Source organism: Rattus norvegicus, chromosome 6 (genome assembly GCF_021556685.1).
Source record: "Rattus norvegicus strain SHRSP/BbbUtx chromosome 6, alternate assembly SHRSP_T2T, whole genome shotgun sequence".
Taxonomy (NCBI): Eukaryota; Metazoa; Chordata; class Mammalia; order Rodentia; family Muridae; genus Rattus; species Rattus norvegicus.
In genome coordinates this window covers 84,709,245-84,723,071 of record NC_141539.1, presented here as the reverse complement: position 1 = coordinate 84,723,071, position 13,827 = coordinate 84,709,245, and the positions used below count along the sequence as shown (strand labels likewise).

At 39.3% G+C, this 13,827-nt stretch overlaps 1 pseudogene; it reads left to right on the top strand.

The window, feature by feature from the left end:
* The window catches only part of LOC148005267 (peptidyl-prolyl cis-trans isomerase A-like), a 151,079-nt pseudogene extending 137,542 nt beyond the window's left edge, over positions 1-13,537 (top strand).
* Positions 13,538-13,827: the final 290 nt, after the last annotated feature.

Below are 13,827 nucleotides of genomic sequence, written 5' to 3'. Positions count from 1 at the left end.
GATATAATACATCCATAAAATCCGGGTGTCTTAGTTAGGATATTACTCCTGTGAACAGACACCATGACCAAGGCAAGTCTTATAAAGGACAATATATATTTGGGGCTGGCTTACAAGTTCAGAGGTTCAGTCCATAATTGTCAAGGCAGGAACATGGCAGCATCTAGACAGGCATGGTGTAGGCAGAACTGAGAGTTCTACATCTTCATGTGAAGGCTGCTGGTTGAAGAATGAGTTCCAGGCAACTAGGATGAAGATCTTAAGCCCAGCCCCATAATGACATACCTATTCCAACAAAGGCACACATCCCAATAGTGCTACTCCCTGGGCCAAGTATATACAAACCATCACACTGGGATACTATGACAAGATAAAAATCTATGAGTAATAAGTATGGGGGAAACTGAAGAAACAAAGGTCAAAATCATAGAAAATATTTTTCTTTTATTGGATATTTTCTTTATTTACATTTCAAATGTTATCCCCATTCCTGGTTTCCCCTCCAGAAATCCCCTATCCAATCTGCCTTCCCCTGCTTCAGTGAGGATGATCCCCCATCCTCCCACCTCCCCACCCTGGCATTATGATACACTGGGGCATTGACTCTTCACAGGACCAAAGGCCCTCCAATTGATGCCCCACAAGGCCATGCTCTATTACATATGCAGCTGGAGCCATGGGTTGCTCCACGTGTACTCTTTGGTTGGTGGTTTAGTCCCTGGGAGCTCTAGGGGTGTCTGGTTGGTTGATATTGTTGTTCTTCCTATAGGGTTGCAAACCCCTTCAGCTCATTTAACACACTCATAGAGGAAAATCTGCCTAATCAAACAATGACATGTTTGTCAAGGGTCAAGAAGCATAGAGACACCAAATAGGCTGGGCAAAAAAAGCAATGGAAATACAATTTGTAATTAAAACAGTAAGTATGCATAACAAAGAAAGGGTATTAAAAGTAGAAAGGGAATAAGCTAAAGTTACATAAAAAGACTGGTTCATTGAATAACACCTGATTCCGCAATGGAAATTCTGAAAGTCAGAAGGTCCTGGACGGACTGTCTCCAAATTCTCAGATACCAGCAAATATCAGCCCAGACTAACATACTTGGAAAAAACTATCATTATAATTGACTGAGAAAGAAAAATATTCCACAATGAAATAAAATTTAGACAATATCTACACAACAGGCTAGATCTAAATATGACACAAGAAGAAAAACTTCAGTCTGACGAAGTTAACCATACACAAGACACAAGGAATAGTTTCAAGATAGTAACTAAAAGGAGAAGGAATAAAACGTATACCATAGCAAATCACAAGAGATCAATATATATGTAATATTTATATAAGTATGTAATAATACTTTGACTCTCCATATCAGTTGTCAAAATTTCCCAACCAAAAGGAGGACAACAGGTTGGATGAAAATACCCAATCAATTTTTCTGCTCTAACTAAAATCACATTTTAACATGAATGATAGACAACATATCAGGTAAGAGGACAGCAAAAATAGAATAAGCAAATATACCCAATAGGCAGGTATAGTCACTTTATATCTGGAATAATAGACTTCAAACCATGACTAATCAGAAAAGGTATAGGAGGCAGACACGCCTGGGAAACCAGAAGAGACTGTACTCTGCACACACATCTCAGACGCCAGAGGAAAACAACAAACGCCATCTGGAACCCTGGTGCACAGAAGCTTCCGGAAAGGGCGGCACAGATCGTCCTGGTTGTTGCCACTGCAGAGAGCTCTTGGGCAGCACCCCGCGAGCGAACATGAGCTCGGGACCACAGGTAAGATCAACATTTCTGCTGCAAGTGACCTGTCTGGTGAACTTAAGACACAGGCCCACAGGAACAGCTGAAGACCTGTAGAGAGGAAAAACTACACGCCTGAAAGCAGAACACTCTGTCCCCATAACTGGCTGAAAGAAAACAGGAAAACAGGTCTACAGCACTCCTGACACACAAGCTTATAGGACAGTCTAGCCACTGTCAGAAATAGCAGAACAAAGTAACACTAGAGATAATCTGATGGCGAGAGGCAAGCACAGGAACCCAAGCAACAGAAACCAAGACTACATGGCATCATCGGAGCCCAATTCTCCCACCAAACAAACATGGAATATCCAAACACACCAGAAAAGCAAGATCTAGTTTCAAAATCATATTTGATCATGATGCTGGAGGACTTCAAGAAAGTAGTGAAGAACTCCCTTAGAGAAACACAGGAAAACATTAAAAAACAAGTAGAAGCCTACAGAGAGGAATCGCAAAAATGCCTGAAAGAATTCAAGGAAAACACAAACAGTTGAAGGAATTAAAAATGGAAATAGAAGCAATCAAGAAAGAACACATGGAAACAACCCTGGATATAGAAAACCAAAAGAAGAGACAAGGAGCTGTAGATACAAGCTTCACCAACAGAATACAAGAGATGGAAGAGAGAATCTCAGGAGCAGAAGATTCCATAGAAATCATTGACTCAACTGTCAAAGATAATGTAAAGCAGAAAAAGCTACTGGTCCAAAACATACAGGAAATCCAGGACTCAATGAGAAGATCAAACCTAAGGAATAGGTATAGAAGAGAGTGAAGAGTCCCAGCTCAAAGGACCAGTAAATATCTTCAACAAAATCATAGAAGAAAACTTCCCTAACCTGAAAAAAGAGATACCCATAGGCATACAAGAAGCCTACAGAACTCCAAATAGATTAGACCAGAAAAGAAACACCTCCCATCACATAATAGTCAAAACACGAAACGCACAAAATAAAGAAAGAATATTAAAAGCAGTAAGGGAAAAAGGTCAAGTAACATGTAAAGGCAGACATATCAGAATCACACCAGACTTTTCGCCAGAAATTATGAAGGCCAGAAGATCCTGGACTGATGTCATACAGACCCTAAAAGAACACAAATGACATCCCAGGTTACTGTATCCTGCAAATCTCTCAATTAACATAGATGGAGAAACCAATATATTCCATGACAAAACCAAATTTACACAATATCTTTCTATAAATCCAGCATTACAAAGGATAATAAATGGTAAAGCCCAACATAAGGAGGCAAGCTATACCCTAGAAGAAGCAGGAAACTAATCGTCTTGGCAACAAAACAAAGAGAAGAAAAGCACACAAACATAACCTCACATCCAAATATGAATATAACAGGAAGCAATGGTCACTATTCCTTAATATCTCTCAACATCAATGGCCTCAACTCCCCAATAAAAAGACATAGATTAACAAACTGGATACGCAACGAGGACCCTGCATTCTGCTGCCTACAGGAAACACACCTCAGAGACAAAGACAGACACTACCTCAGAGTGAAAGGCTGGAAAACAACTTTCCAAGCAAATGGTCGGAAGAAGCAAGCTGGAGTAGCCATTCTAATATCAAATAAAATCAATTTTCAACTAAAAGTCATCAAAAAAGATAAGGAAGGACACTTCATGTTCATCAAAGGAAAAATCCGCCAAGATGAACTCTCAATCCTAAATATCTATGCCCCAAATACAAGGGCACCTACCTATGTAAAAGAAACCTTACTAAAGCTCAAAACACACTTTGCACCTCACACAATAATAGTGGGAGATTTCAACACCCCACTCTCATCAATGGACAGATCATGGAAACAGAAATTAAACAGAGACGTAGACAAACTAAGAGAAGTCATGAGCCAAATGGACTTAACGGATATTTATAGAACATTCTATCCTAAAGCAAAAGGATATACCTTCTTCTCAGCTCCTCATGGTACTTTCTCCAAAATTGACCATATAATTGGTCAAAAAACGGGCCTCAACAGGTACAGAAAGATAGAAATAATCCCATGCGTGCTATCAGACCACCACGGCCTAAAACTGGTCTTCAATAACAATAAGGGAAGAATGCCCACATACACGTGGAAACTGAACAATGCTCTACTCAATGATAACCTGGTCAAGGAAGAAATAAAGAAAGAAATTAAAAACGTTTTAGAATTTAATAAAAATGAAGGTACAACATACCCAAACTTATGGGACACAATGAAAGCTGTGCTAAGAGGAAAACTCATAGCTCTGAGTGCCTGCAGAAAGAAACAGGAAAGAGCATATGTCAGCAGCTTGACAGCACACCTAAAAGCTCTAGATCAAAAAGAAGCAAATACACCCAGGAGGAGTAAAAGGCAGGAAATAATCAAACTCAGAGCTGAAATCAACCAAGTAGAAACAAAAAGGACCATAGAAAGAATCAACAGAACCAAAATTTGGTTCTTTGAGAAAATCAAAAAGATAGATAAACCCTTAGCCAGACTAATGAGAGGACACAGAGAGTGTGTCCAAATTAACAAAATCAGAAATGAAAAGGGAGACATAACTACAGATTCAGAGGAAATTCAAAAAGTCATCAGATCTTACTATAAAAGCCTATATTCAACAAAACTTGAAAATCTACAGGAAATGGACAATTTCCTAGACAGATACCAGGTACTGAAGTTAAATCAGGAACAGATAAACCAGTTAAAGGATCCCATAACTCCTAAGGAAATAGAAGCAGTCATTAAAGGTCTTCCAACCAAAAAGAGCCCAGGTCCAGACGGGTTTAGTGCAGAATTCTATCAAACCTTCATAGAAGACCTCATACCAATATTATCCAAACTATTCCACAAAATTGAAACAGATGGATCACTCCCGAATTCCTTCTATGAAGCCACAATTACACTTATACCTAAACCACACAAAGACCCAACAAAGAAAGAGAACTTCAGACCAATTTCCCTTATGAATATAGACACAAAAATACTCAATAAAATTCTGGCAAACCGAATCCAAGAGCATATCAAAACAATCACCCACCATGATCAAGTAGGCTTCATCCCAGGCATGCAGGGATGGTTTAATATAAGGAAAACCATCAACGTGATCCATTATATAAACAAACTGAAAGAACAAAACCACATGATCATTTCATTAGATGCTGAGAAAGCATTTGACAAAATTCAACACCCCTTCATGATAAAAGTCCTGGAAAGAATAGGAATTCAAGGCCCATACCTAAACATAGTAAAAGCCATATACAGCAAACCAGTTGCTTACATTTAACTAAATGGAGAGAAACTTGAAGCAATCCCACTAAAATCAGGGACTAGACAAGACTGCCCACTCTCTCCCTACTTATTCAATATAGTTCTTGAAGTTCTAGCCAGAGCAATCAGACAACAAAAGGAGGTCAAGGAGATACAGATCAGAAAAGAAGAAGTCAAAATATCACTATTTGCAGATGATATGATAGTATATTTAAGTGATCCCAAAAGTTCCACCAGAGAACTACTGAAGCTGATAAACAACTTCAGCAAAGTGGCTGGGTATAAAATTAACTCAAATAAATCAGTAGCCTTCCTCTACACAAAAGAGAAACAAGCTGAGAAAGAAATTAGGGAAACGACACCCTTCATAATAGACCCAAATAATATAAAGTACCTCGGTGTGACTTTAACCAAGCAAGTAAAAGATTTCTACAATAAGAACTTCAAGACACTGAAGAAAGAAATTGAAGAAGACCTCAGAAGATGGAAAGATCTCCCATGCTCATGGATTGGCAGGATTAAGATAGTAAAAATGGCCATTTTACCAAAAGCAGTCTACAGATTCAATGCAATCCCCATCAAAATACCAATCCAATTCTTCAAAGAGTTAGACAGAACAATTTGCCAATTCATCTGGAATAACAAAAAACCCAGGATAGCTAAAACTATCCTCAACAATAAAAGGACTTCAGGGGGAATCACTATCCCTGAACTCAAGCAGTATTACAGAGCAATAGTGATAAAAACTGCATGGTATTGGTATAGAGACAGACAGATAGACCAATGGAATAGAATTGAAGACCCAGAAATGAACCCACACACCTATGGTCTCTTGATTTTTGACAATGGAGCCAAAACCATCCAATGGAAAAAAGATAGCATTTTCAGCAAATGGTGCTGGTTCAACTGGAGGTCAAAACGTAGAAGAATGCAGATCGATCCATGCTTATCACCCTGTACAAAGCTTAAGTCCAAGTGGATCAAGGACCTCCACATCAAAACAGACACACTCAAACTAATAAAAGAAAAACTAGGGAAGCATCTGGAAAACATGGGCACTGGAAAAAATTTCCTGAACAAAACACCAATGGCTTATGCTCTAAGATCAAGAATCGACAAATGGGATCTCATAAAACTGCAAAGCTTCTGTAAGCCAAAGGACACTGTGGTTAGGACAAAAGGGCAACCAACATATTGGGAAAAGATCTTTACCAATCCTACAACAGATAGAGGCCTTATATCCAAAATATACAAAGAACTCAAGAAGTTAGACCGCAGGGAAACAAATAACCCTATTAAAAAATGGGATTCAGAGCTAAACAAAGAATTCACAGCTGAGGAATGCCGAATGGCTGAGAAACACCTAAAGAAATGTTCAACATCTTTAGTCATAAGGGAAATGCAAATCAAAACAACCCTGAGATTTCACCTCACACCAGTGAGAATGGCTAAGATCAAAAACTCAGGGGACAACAGATGCTGGCAAGGATGCGGAGAAAGAGGAACACTCCTCCATTGTTGGTGGGATTGCAGACTGGTACAACCATTCTGGAAATCAGTCTGGAGGTTCCTCAGAAAATTGGACATTGAACTGCCTGAGGATCCAGCTATACCTCTCTTGGGCATATACCCAAAAGATGCCCCAACACATAAAAAAGACACGTGCTCCACTATGTTCATCGCAGCCTTATTCATAATAGCCAGAAGCTGGAAAGAACCCAGATGCCCTTCAACAGAGGAGTGGATACAGAAAATGTGGTACATCATCTACACAATGGAATATTACTCAGCTATCAAAAACAACGACTTTATGAAATTCGTAGGCAAATGTTTGGAACTGGAAAATATCATCCTGAGTGAGCTAACCCAATCACAGAAAGACATACATGGTATACACTCATTGATAAGTGGCTATTAGCCCAAATGCTTGAATTACCCTAGATGCCTAGAACAAATGAAACTCAAGAAGGATGATCAAAATGTGAATGCTTCACTCCTTCTTTAAAAGGGGAACAAGAATATCCTTGGCAGGGAATAGAGAGGCAAAGATTAAAACAGAGACTGAAGGAACACCCATTCAGAGCCTGCCCCACATGTGGCCCATACATATACAGCCACCCAATTAGACAAGATGGATGAAGCAAAGCAGTGCAGAGTGACAGGAGCCGGATGTAGAGACCTGAGAGTCGCTCCTGAGAGACACAGCCAGAATACAGCAAATACAGAGGCGAATGCCAACAGCAAACCACTGAACTGAGAATAGGACCCCCGTTGAAGGAATCAGAGAAAGAACTGGAAGAGCTTGAAATGGCTCGAGACCCCATATGTACAACAATGCCAAGCAACCAGAGCTTCCAGGGACTAAGCCAATACCTAAAGACTATACATGGACTGACTCTGGACTCTGACCTCATAGATAGCAATGAATATCCTAGTAAGAGCACCAGTGGAAGGGGAAGCCCTGGGTCCTGCTACGACTGAACCTCCAGTGAACTAGACTGTTGGGGAGAGGTCGGCAATGTGGGGAGGGCTGGGAGGGGAACACCCATAGGGAAGGGGAGGGGGGAGGGGGATGTTTGCCCGGAAACCGGGAAAGGGAATAATACTCGAAATGTATATAAGAAATACTCAAGTTAATTAAAAAAAAAGAAAAAAGAAAAGGTATAGGAAATCATTGCAATACTCATCAATGCAAAAATTTCCCAGTATTATACTGCAATTCTAAACAAGAATGCACCAAACACACTGGCAACTAAGTTCATAAAACATACACAAATATAACTAAAATCACATGTTGATTCTTACACTTGTGCTAATGGATATCTTCAATATACACACATTGCCAATAGACAGTTCATTTAGACAAAAACTAAATAGAGAAAATCCAGAGTTATATAGCATCTTAGATCAATTAGATAATTACAAAATATTTTACCCTAGCGAAAACGAGTATCCTTTTCCTCAGTAGGCAGAGGGACTTTCAACAAAATTGACTAAATATAAAGCAAGACTCAACAGATATAAGAAAACTGGAATCCTACATCCAATTTGTCCAGTATGAATTAAAGCTAGATTAAAACAGAAGCAACAGAAAGTATATAAACAAATTGAATGCAGAAAACATGAATTACTGAATGAAAAAATAGATCATAACATGAGCCAAGAAAATATCAATAAGAAATGGAGTTTTAGAAGGAAATATTCCTACATTAAAAAATGGGAAAAATTTTATATCTGAAAATTAATCTAAAAGTTGGCTTAAAAGTTCTACAAATAGAAAAAGAAATAACACCCAAGAACATGTAGAGAGCAAGAAATAGTCAAGCTCATGGCTGAAATGAATGAAAAAGAAACAAATAAATTACAAACAAAACAAAACAAAAATCAAGGAAACCAATACTTGGTTCTTTGAGAAAATCAGTAAGATTGACAAAATATTAAGCAGATTCACAGGAGACAGAGATCTAAAATAATAAAATTAAAGATGAAAGAGGGAACATTGAAATAAACACTGAAGGAACCTACAGAATCAAAAGGACATACTTTAAAATCTGGTCAACTAAACATAGTAACCTAATAACAAGGACGATGATGACTCAGCCCGACGTTTTATGCCACCAAGTAAAACTTAAATATCAAAGAAGAGTCACATCTAGTTGAGTTGTTGGCCAAAGGAAAGTCATGGACAACCCCTAAAATCTCATGCTATCACACAGGTTATTGATTATTCTCCACAAACTGATGGCAATATGCTATTGCTAAAACAAACACTTAAGTATCTCGCTAAACATGAAGAATTTGGGCAAGTGCCTAACCAGACAGAGTTGTCACCCCTACTGTCTATGTTTGTGAAATTGCAAGCAAGTCTGCATAAAACCAAAGGAGAAAGATAACTACCAATGCAGCTACAAGTCCGGTGATCCACAACAGTGACCTCCAAAATATACTCATGCAATAGAGGAATGTACATTATGAGAATTATCAGCCAACCTCTAGTTGGATTTAAGGCTCACATCACAAGTTTGATTGTAGAACACCATTCAGGAGGCCAAGAACCTGACACTAGATGGTTCTTGGAACCAAAGTAAAACCAAATACTGGTTTTTGCTTGAGGGATGTAATGAGATTCCTTTTTTTTAATTTATGTGTTTATTTATTTATTTTTACACTCTAGATTTTATTCCCCTCCTGGTCCAACATACCATACCTTCTTCCACCCCCCACCCCTGGACTCCCCACCTCTTCACAAGGATGTCCTCACCCCACCCACCACACCACACCTCTAAACTTCCTGGGGCATCCAATCCCTTGAGGATTAGGTGCATCTTCTCTGACTGAACCCAGACACAGGAGCTATTTGCTGTATGTATATGTGTTGGAGGCCTCATCTCAGACGATGTATGCTGCCTGGTTGGTGATCCAGTGTCTGAGAGATCACAGAGGTCCAGGTTAGTTCTCCTACAGGGTTGCCCTCCTCCTCAGCTTCCTCCAGCTTTTCCCTAATTCAACCAGAGGGGTCAGCAGCTTCGGTTCATGGGGTGGGTGCACATATCTGCATCTGACTCAGCTCCTGGTTGGGCATTTCAGAGGATATTCATGATAGGTCCCTTTTTGTGAATGCCCCATAGCTTTAGTAATGATGTTAGGTCTTGCAGTCTCCTCTTGAGCTGGATCCCACTTTGGGCTGTCGCTGGACCTTCTTTTCCTCAGGCTCTTCTCCATTTCCATCCCTGCATTTCTTTCAGACAGGACGAATTATGGGTCAGATTTGGCTGCACGCTAGCAACCCCATCCCTTACTTGATGCCCTGTCTTTATGCTGGAGGTGGATTCAGTAAGATCTCTCTGCCTACTGTAGGCCCTTTGATTTAGGGTCGTCCCCCTTGATTCCTAAAAGTCTCTCACTTTCCAGGTCTTCCCAACCTCCCTTCTCCTGAGGTCACCAGTTTCCATTCTTTCTGCTGGCCCTCAGAGCTTTAGTTCTTTTCCCCCACCCAATACCAGATCATGTTCCCCTCTCCCACACCCTCATCCCCTTCCCCTGCCCAGTCCCTTCTCCTCCTCTCTTGTGGTTGCTTTCTTCTCCTTTCCAAGTGGAAGAACTAAGGTATCCTCACTAGGGCCTTACAATTTGCTGACTTTTTTGAGTTCTGTGCACTGTATCTTGGGTATTCTGTACATTTATTTGTTTGTTTGTTTGTTTGTTTATTCATTCATTCATTCATTCATTTATGCTAATATCCACTTATTTAGTGAGAACATACTATGCATGTCCTTTGTGTCTGAGTTACCTCACTCAGGATGACATTTTCTAATATTCTCCTATGCCTGTGAATTAGTGTCTGATTCAGGTACCATCAAAATAAAGTTTTCTTCTAGAATATATGGGATCTAACACAGAGACCCATAACTGGACAATGTATAAAAAGTGAGAGTCCTTGAAACAGTCAGTCCTAAATGGGATGTCTTTGTCAAACTTTCCCCTGAAGAGTCAGGGGGCTGTGTAGAAGAGGAGGCAGACTATTGTAAGAGCCAGAGGGATGAATGACTCCAAGGAAACAATGTGCTTCAGGCACAACAGGAGTGAAATATATGAACTCACTTGGAATTCAGCAGCATGCATAGGGCCAGAAGAACTTCAACACAAATGGAGTCCCAGTACTGAGAGGAGGAAGCAGACACGAACCCGGAGGAAGCAGACACGAACCCAACCCCTGGCCATGAAGCTATCACCCACTGATACACACTTGTAAAAGAAAAATTAGTTTTTTCTTCAATGAATTCTCATTGGGTATTCATATCACATGGACCCCATCCAATGCCCAGAAGTAAATGACCAACACAGAATGGACTCAGTGGTGATTTTGTAGACATTGTGTCTTATACTGCCTTTTTGACATTTTTGTCTAATGATTTCTTGTTTGTATGTTATTTATGTGAGTTTTATTTCTGTGCTTGTGTGATTCTTGGTTTTTAGATTTTTATTTATTTGTTTATTTATTTGAAATATTTTTGGTTGTTTTTTTTAATAGAGACAGAAAAAAAAGGCATAGATTTAGGGAAGTCTAGATGTGGGAGGATCTGGGAAGAGATGGAGAAAGAGAAAAGCATGACCAAAATGTTTCCTATATACAAGTTTTTTTCTTTCCTTTTTTTTTTTTTACAAAAAGATATGAATGTGTCTGCCCATTTGTCTGCCAGTCTGCATAGGTCTGCTTTCTGGGCCACAGCTAACAGGGAATGCTTTGCCCAGCTTTTGGGAACAAAATGTCTCTCTGGGCTAGAAAGTGGACCAAATGACCAAAGTGTTACAGCTCTCCTAGGTGAAGACAAGAGAAAAATAGGAGCAAGACAAGCTGACAGGCCATTTCCATGGTCTCCTCTGGCCCAGTATTGGTGGCAGGTGGCCAGAAAACCGCAGACAGCTAGAATCCGAAATCAGGGCCACAGAGCAGAAAGTGGTTGTGGTCAAGTGCGAGCTCCAGGCTCACAAGCCTGGTGGGCCAGGTCAAGGTCCATCAATGAAAGCTTCAGAAGAGAAAATTCTTCCCCGCAGTGTTGCTGCTCAATAAGAGAGGCACCTTCAGATCTTTGGTGAAATAATTCATGCACTTTATTTCTGTGGATAGAACCTCATAAACATTTCGGGGTTCGTTGGGATCTAGAAGCAGATGCCTTCTATTGGCTTAGTCTGAGATGTTAGGGATGCCTCACCTGCGTGGGGAAGGAATTCAGGTGTTGTCCCTCTTGCCAGTGGTCATCCCAGTCCTCTCAGGGGGGTGTCTTCTCATTTGTTCCTGGTAGGGAGTAGATTTAAACACCTTTCATACCCAATAATAAGAATTGCTGGAGTTCCTGAATCTGCTGCACTTTATCAGTTTTCTGTCTGGTGGCACAGTCCACTGCCCTACAGTTGTCCACAGAAAACTAAGCAGTGGCATACCCACGACTTTCCTTGTTTGTAAAACTGAAGAAGAAAAATTAATTAAATTCATTTTTCATAATTTCAGTAATTTTCCAGCAGTCAATACTTGATTTAAATGTCAAGACATGTATACCAGCTATAGCTAATTATAATATTCAGAAACATGGTGTCATATTTTAATTAATTTAAATTTTTGCGATCATTGTTTAGCCAATATTCTCCACATAGTTTCCGTTAATTAAACCAGAGTAAATTTTGACAATGTAAAGTCATATCTCTTCTCTGTAGGAGCTCTATATATCATGAAAGACAAAGCTACATAAACAATTTATTTCACTGAAGTATAATTCATACATACCTCATTCATTCTGAGGAAAAGCCATGTCTAAGGCAGTACAGTACCCTGGCCCATTTATCCATTGCATCTTCAAAATAGTTTATGGAAAAGACAGATTATTTATGACAATGTAGACAAAGCATATTAGAAAAATAGAAAATATCAGCAAGATTGGGGTTTTAGAACTTTTATTTGTTATTTTTATGTGTTATATTTGAAATCAAATAAATTGGCTACAAAATGATTGCATTATATTTTAATAATATTACTGGCAACAAAATCTATAATGCACATGTATTTCGGTTCCACACTTCATTCCCAAACCACAGCTGAAATTTTTTATACTTGATAATTCAAAATAAAATTCTGTCTTGGATGTATAGAAATAACAAAAATCATCTTTTTTATCTTCCACAGTTTAACTTCAAATGACAGCGTCCTAGCAATGTATCTTCATCTTTTATTTATTTATTATTTGAATACATTGGAAAGGATACTTGTACCATATTCTAAGGCTTGCAATTTTAAAAGCTTTCCTTTATGGAGCTCAGCTAATATACTGGAGACATTGTAACATGACAATTCAAACCGAAAATGTAGGCACAGAGCAGTGAGTTTTTACTAGCTTAAGAGATACTTTTCAGCTTTTCAAACACTGCTGTCTGCTCTTGTTGCTTGCTTCTGCCATGGTCAATCTCACTGGTTCTTTGACATCTTGGTCAATGGCAAGTGCTTGGGCCAAATCTTCTTACATTTTTTTCAGGAAACATTCCAAAGGCAGCAGAAAGCTTTGGTGCTCTGAGTACTTGAGGAAAAGGATCTAGATATAAATGTTCCTCCTTTTACAGAATTATTCTAGGAACCATGTGCCTGGGGTTGGAGTGGGTGACTTCACACACCATAATGAAGGTCACATAACCCACCAAGGTCAATCTATGGGTAGAAATTTGAAGATGAGAACATCCTTCCGAAGAATACAGGTTCTGTCATCTTGCAAATGGCAAATGCTGGAACAAACTCAAATGGTTCCCATTTTTTATTTGTACTGCCAAGACTGAGTGGCTAGATGAGAAACATGAGGAATTTGGGAGGTAGAAAGAAGGAATGAGCATTGTGGAAACCATGGAGTGTTTTGGGTCCAGGAATGGCAAGACCAGCAAGAAAATCACCATTTCTAACTGAGGAGAATTGTAATTCTTTTGAGTTGCTGTCATGGAATGCTCCCACTCCATCTGCTCACAAAACCCATGATTTCTGCTCTTACTGAAGTTCTTTGGGTTTTATATTTTCATTTCCCTCCAAGTCTAAATGTATTGCAGAGTTAAGTTTATGATTATGAATAAGAACTCTGTATGTGTGTGTGTGTGTGCGTGTGTGACAGAGAGAGAGAAAGAGACGAGAGAGAGAGAGAGAGAGAGAGAGAGAGAGATTTCATATTTCATGGTGTGACTTCATCTGGATAAGTTTCCAGCTGCATTACCAAC